General features: G+C 37.7%; 1 non-coding gene across 1 annotated transcript; it reads left to right on the top strand.

The window, feature by feature from the left end:
* Positions 1–3,295: 3,295 nt before the first annotated feature.
* On the top strand, positions 3,296–3,402 carry LOC145637639 (small nucleolar RNA R71). The gene has a single exon (XR_014114399.1). It is a non-coding gene; the product is annotated as a small nucleolar RNA R71 (small nucleolar RNA).
* The last annotated feature ends 2,181 nt before the right edge of the window (positions 3,403–5,583 follow it).

The following is a 5,583-nucleotide window of genomic DNA, read 5'->3' as shown; positions in this document are numbered from 1 at the left end:
CAAGTACTTCAACGCTGCATGGTAAGTAAAAACAATGACTTTAGAACCAACAAGATATGATCTAAATTTTTCTGAAGCATATATAACAACAAGAAACTCCTTCTCCGTAGTGGCATAGTTCACTTGGGTTTCATCCAAAGTTTTTATTGCATAATAAATAGCATGCAAAACCTTGTTCTTTCTTTGTCCGAGCACGACTCCTAGTGCAAGGTCACTTGCATCACACATGATCTCTAAAGGAAGATTCCAATCGGGAGCACATATGATGGGTGCCGATATCAAAGCCTGCTTAATCCTATTGAAAGCCTTAAGACACTCGTCAGTAAAAATAAAAGAAGCATCCTTGAGCAAAAGTTGAGTCAGTGGTTTAGCAATTTTAGAAAAATCTTTGATAAAGCGACGATAAAACCCCGCATAACCCAAGAAACTTCTAACTCCCTTAACATTAACTGGGGGAGGTAATTGCTCAATCACCAAAATCTTAGCTTTGTCTACTTGTATGCCCTTATCAGATACAATGTGACCTAGATTTAATCCCTCTGTCACAATTAAGTGATATTTCTCCCAGTTTAGAACTAAGTTGCATTCTTCACATCGTTTTAAAATTTTAGCGAGATTAATTAGACTTGAATCAAATGAAGAACCATACACGCTAAAATCATCCATAAAGACTTCCATAATAGATTCTATGAAATCAGAAAAGATGCTCATCATACAACGTTGAAAGGTAGCGGGAGCATTACATAAACCGAAAGGCATTTCGACGATACGCAAAAGTGCCATAAGGGCATGTAAAAGTTATCTTTTCCTGATTTTTAGGGTGAATCGGAATTTGGAAGAATCCCGAATACCCATCCAAATAGCAAAATAACTTATGGTTAGCTAACCTCTCAAGCATTTGATCTATAAAGGGAAGAGGGAAGTGGTCCTTTTTAGTGGCGATATTCAGTCTACGATAATCAATACACATACGCCAACCTGTTACTGTTCTAATGGGAATCAATTCATTTTTCTCATTAGTTATCACAGTCATCCCCCCTTTTTTAGGCACTACATGCATAGGACTTACCCATTTGGAGTCATAAATAGGATAGATAATACCTGCATCAAGTAGTTTCATAACCTCTTTCTTGACTACTTCCTGCATGTTAGGATTCAATCTTCTTTGGGGTTGAATACAGGGCTTATAGTTATCCTCTTGATGTATCCTGTGCATATTAAAGTCAGGGCTAATACCCTTGAGATCATCAATATTGTACCCAATATCTTTCTTATGGGTTTGAAGAACCCCTAGAAGTTGGGAAGTTTGTAGGTCATTAAGTGCAGAACTGATGATCACGGGGTATAGTTCCTGTTCATCTAAAAAAATATATTTTAAATGAGAAGGGAGAGGTTTTAGTTCAGGTTTCTTGACCACTGCAGGTTTCGATTCCTGAACTAAATTTACTACCTTCATTGTTTCCTTGGGGCTTAACTCTTTTAAGGAAAGAGCTCTTTCAATATCATGTACATCATTACCCCAAACGCTTGCATTGTCTTTAGATAAATTCCCGCAAAGAATTTCCTCTAAGGGATCTCTTGCAAGAACCTGTGGCAAGCTATCATCACAAATATCATCCATTATATCAATTATATCAAAATAAGAACAATTTTCCTCTAGCATAGGCCCTTTCAAAACTTTCCCTAGATTAAAAGTAACATTATCATCACCTATAGAAAGGGTTAGTTGACATTTTTCACATCAATAATGGCTCCTGCAGTATGGAGAAAAGGCCTACCTAATATAATGGGTATTTGCGTATCCTCTACCATGTCTAAAACAACAAAATCAACAGCAATAAAAAAATTTACCAACTCTGACATGGACATCCTCTAAAATACCTAAGGGGTATTTTACAGAACGGTCTGCCATTTGCAAAGTTATATTAGTAACTTTTAATTCTCCCATATTAAGTTTAGCACAGACAGACGATGGCATAACACTGACACTAGCACCCAAATCACACAAAGCTTTATCAATAAAAACATTCCCTGTATGACAAGGGATAGAAAAACTATCGGGATCCTTTAATTTAGGAGGGGATTTATTTTGCAATAGAGCGTTACACTCCTCTGTGAAAGCTACAGTTTCTACTTCATTAAAGGCCCTTTTCCTAGTTTGAATGTCTTTCATAAATTTAGCATATGCAGGAACCTAAAAGATTAAATCAGTGAAAGGAACTGTTACCTACAGGTTTTTCACAACCTTTAAGAACTTACCAAATTGTTTATCAAACTTACTCTTCAATTGTCTATTGGGGAACGGTAGTTTGATAACCGGGCTCTGCACATATCCTCCCTTATCCTAAGATTTACCCTGCACAGAAACATTAGAAGGGTTAGTATTTGTTTGTAGCCCTGCAGGGTTAGCAGGATTAGCATTTGGTATAGAGGATTCCAGATCAGGAAATGGTCCATCTTCCTTTGGCATAGGAGGTCCATCAAAATGCGAACCACTCCTTAGAGTGATTGCATTGGCATGATCTGTAGGATGGATAGGTTGTTATGGTAGAGCTCCCTGCTGATGGGATTGTAGGGTAGATGAAAGTTGTGCAATTTGATTATCCATGATTTTATTGTGGGCTTAAATAGAATTAATTTGCGCATCCCTACTCTCCATATGCTTTTGCATATTGGTAAGCATTGCTCTAATTTCTGTCATGGCAAGGTCGGAAGATGATGAGGGTGATGCTTGGCTTTTTTGGCCGGAATTTGGGTGGTAATATTTTTGCTGTGGTGGGGGTTGCTGTACTGGTTGTTGTGGAGGTGGAGGGTTTTGTACATTAGTACTCTGGTACGAAAGATATGGATGGTTCCGGTAACCGACATTGTAAGAGTTGGAATATGGGTTATTCTGCCTATATAGGTTTGAAATGCATTAAATTGTTCCATGGAACTCCTATAATCTTGCTCCCAGTGCCCTACAATTCCACAATTTTCACAAAAAGCTTCATTGTTAGCAACAACAGAAACATTAGCTACAGAGTTAGGAGTAGAAGTAAGATTATCTAAGTTTTGACAAATAGACATTAATTGAGCTTGCAAAAACGATACGGAATAGACATTATGTTTTCCTTTATTTGCAAACCCTCTCAGATTCCCGTATTGGGAATTGTGTATTGCCATGTCTTCGATAACCTGTCCTGCATTGTCCACATTTAAATTCATGAATCTCCCACTGGCTGTAGAATCTAGAATTGATCTAGAAGAATTTCAAAGTCCATTGTAGAAAGCTTGGATTAATTGCCATTGTTCTAGATTGTGGTGGGGGCATTCTCTCTGTAGATCCTTGAACCTCTCCCAAGCCTCATATAGCGTTTCGTCGACCTCTTGAGCGAAGTTCTGAATATCACTCCTTAGTACTGATGTTCTCTCTGTAGGATAATATTTATTATAGAAATTCAAAGCAAGAGTTTCCCAGTCAGTAATACCAAGTGTAGTTCTATTCAAACCATTAAACCATAATTTAGCTTTGCCACATAATGAAAAGGGAAAAAGAATCTCCCTGATTTGGTCCTGCGTGACCCCGACTTGTCTAATGATGTTACAATACCGGGTGAAATCTGCGATGTGAAGATTAGGATCTTCACCCTTAGCTCCACTGAATTGCTTCCTCTCTATCATAGTGATAAATTGGGGCTTGATCTCAAATTGAACTCCATCTAGAGCCGAAGTGGGAGTAAGGTGCGGGAAATCTGTGAGCTTCAGCTGCGAGTAGTCACTGAGTTTCTTTTGGGCCGTCATCTCTGATTCTGAATCTGAAGGAATTTCTGCGTCACTAGAATCAGAGTGAGGATCTCTTCGACTATTGTCCTCCTCAGAACCCGCCAGAATTTGTCTATAGATTTTCCTTTGCCTATGAAACGAGCGCTCGATCTCAGGATCAAATGGGATGTAACCTAATCTGGAACACCTGGGCATAAACAAGGAACTAAAAGACAAATATGAGAATTGCCTCAAAGAACTAACATTCTCTGAGACAAAAGGGGATAATCAGACTACAAAAAATAATCAGAAAATAAAAATAAAACCGTTTCCCTGGTAACGACACCAAATTTTGACAGGGTAAAGTCGTATCCCCTAATCAAAAGTATTACCTAAGTCCTCTAACTAATGCAGATAGGGAAGTAGGGTCGAATACACAGGGAAACAAGTCTTTGTACTCCTAATTAATTATTATAATCTAAATTATCAAGGTAACCAATATAGTTGTATTTAAAGACTATACTACGAAGAATATGATCAGAGAAAATAATGTAGGGAGAAATTAAATATTAAAAGACCTAGGGCATAGAATCACTAATATACAATATTCCAAGGCAAATCATAATAAACAATCATCAAGCATTAATTAATCAGATTATAAAGGGCTTTCGCTACGTATTATAATCACAGAGTTAATTTACCGGTATTAAATCTCATCTGTCGAATCTCGACTTAACAATTTATAAAATAGTCCGCCTATTGAAACTAAGCCTAAACATCAATTCTCATATGTCGAATATCGAATTAATATTGCCAAACTCATACAATTAAATCTGGCCAAACCTAATTGCATAGTATTAAATCAATCAATAGGAAATTAACCAAGCTTTGATAATCAACAATCAAAAATTTACCCCTTCATATTATTTATTAGATCCCTATAAACCCTAGAAATAAAACTACTCAAGCATAATTAAATCTAAACTAATCAAATCAATAAAGCAAGACATAATGAAAGAATTAAATAAAATAAGTGACATTAAAAGAGAAGAAATTGTTACCAAAAGAAATCTGAATTAATAAATGTAATTAAGAACAAAGTTGAGAGAGAGTTTAAGAGAGAGGGAATATCCTAAGTAGAAAGAGAAAATCTAAAAAAGAAGGTAATAAAAAATTTACGTACAAAATTCGTACTTAAACACTCCTAAAACAAAATCTAAAACAAAACTAATCAGGTACTTAGAAAAACACGTGCCCGATTGGGCGAAGGGCCGCCCGATGGGGCCCGCCTTTTTCACTATGCCCCTTGCTGGTGTGCTGCGCCCGATCGAGCCTACGTTCACCCGATCGGGCGCGACTTTTTCCTCAATGTAGCTTTGCGCGCGCCCGCCCGATCGGGCGTATGCTTGCCCAATCGGGCCCGGCTTCTTCTTCGAGGCTTGGAATTCGATTGGGCTCGATTCCTCGGCCCAATCAGTATTTCCTCATCGGGTCTTGATTACTTGATCCAATTGCCCCGGTATCACATACTGAGCCCTTAATCACTGGCTCTCACCGATCCTGGGCTTCAAGGATGGTCGTGTCCTTCTAACGCTCGTAGTTGCTTCGTGAAAAACCCGAAAAACGCTCCAAGTGTGCAATTTCCTACAAAACTTAAGCAAAACTACAAAAACACTAGAAAACACAAATTAGTAATAAAAGTGGCCCTAAAGAGTCAAAAACACTACTAATTATGACCATGGGACGGGGAAAAACACTACATAAATTTGACATATCAATTTCATGACAAAGGGTTCCTAAGGGAAAGTATATCTGGTCATGTATCTATGCAGTGTGTGA

The sequence above is a fragment of the Chenopodium album genome, chromosome 6, assembly GCF_948465745.1.
Source record: "Chenopodium album chromosome 6, dcCheAlbu1.1, whole genome shotgun sequence".
NCBI lineage: Eukaryota > Viridiplantae > Streptophyta > Magnoliopsida > Caryophyllales > Amaranthaceae > Chenopodium > Chenopodium album.
Note: the sequence above shows the minus strand (reverse complement) of the source record. Positions and strands in the feature narration are given on the sequence as shown.